The following is a 933-nucleotide window of genomic DNA, read 5'->3' as shown; positions in this document are numbered from 1 at the left end:
AAATCTACTTGCCAAACAGTTTCTGGTTTTGTTTACATTGTTCTAGAACATAGTCATATATGGTCACAAGGAGAATGAATGCTAGAGGCTTGTAAGGCCAGTAAACACTGAATTATTGCAAAGAATCTGTCTTTCCAAAAGCAAATTGTTTGAAAAAAAATTGTTTTTGAGTTTTTGAGACAGGGTTTCTCTGTGTAGCCTTAGCTAATTTTTTTTTAAAAACAGACTTAATTTACTTTATTTTTCTTGTATAAAAACCCTTATGTGGTGGTCCCAGCTGGAGCCTGGGTCCTTTGAACAGAGACTCTGGTGTGGGTTTTCACAAGATGGTCAGTGAATTCCTATTAAGAAGATTTGGTGAATACAGTCTCTTTCCAAAAGTTGGTGGTCAGCTGTAGGTCTTGGAGATGACATTAAAGGTGGTCTTGGCAAAGTCGCCCAGAGTGGCAGTGCAGCCCCTGGCTGATGTATTGCACTCATCAATATCAGCCGTCATCAGAAGCTTCTTGGGCACAGGAGCAGAGATGGTGCCAATGCCTCTGGGGACAGGATGGGACACACCAACACAGAGCCACAGGGACCTGTCTGTCACCTTGATGGATCCGTGTGAGACTTGCCAGTCTTGTTCCCCCAGGAGCCTTTCAGCACAGGAAGGAGGGAAAGCTTGGCCATGATGACTCCTCGGATGGCAATGGCTCCCTCCTTGGAGCACTTCACCCCAAGACCAACATGACCATTGTCATCCCCAATAGCAACTAAAGTCTTGAACTTGGTCCACTGACCAGCCTGTCTGCTTCTACAGTGGTGTGACCTTTAGAACCTCATCCTTTAAGGATGCTCCTAGAAAAATTCAATAACCTCAGGTTTTTTGATGGGCAGGGAGAACAAGTAGATCTCCTCCAGGGACTTGGTCTTCATGTCCTTGACCAGGCC

At 45.0% G+C, this 933-nt stretch overlaps 1 pseudogene; it reads right to left on the bottom strand.

The window, feature by feature from the left end:
• Window positions 1-260: 260 nt before the first annotated feature.
• Window positions 261-933, bottom strand: LOC125406034 (small ribosomal subunit protein uS5 pseudogene; annotated as a pseudogene).

The sequence above is a fragment of the Myodes glareolus genome, chromosome 15 (genome assembly GCF_982192425.1).
Source record: "Myodes glareolus chromosome 15, mMyoGla1.1, whole genome shotgun sequence".
NCBI classification, from domain to species: domain Eukaryota; kingdom Metazoa; phylum Chordata; class Mammalia; order Rodentia; family Cricetidae; genus Myodes; species Myodes glareolus.
The sequence above is the reverse complement of the archived record's forward strand: the minus strand, read 5'-3'. Positions and strand labels throughout refer to the sequence as shown.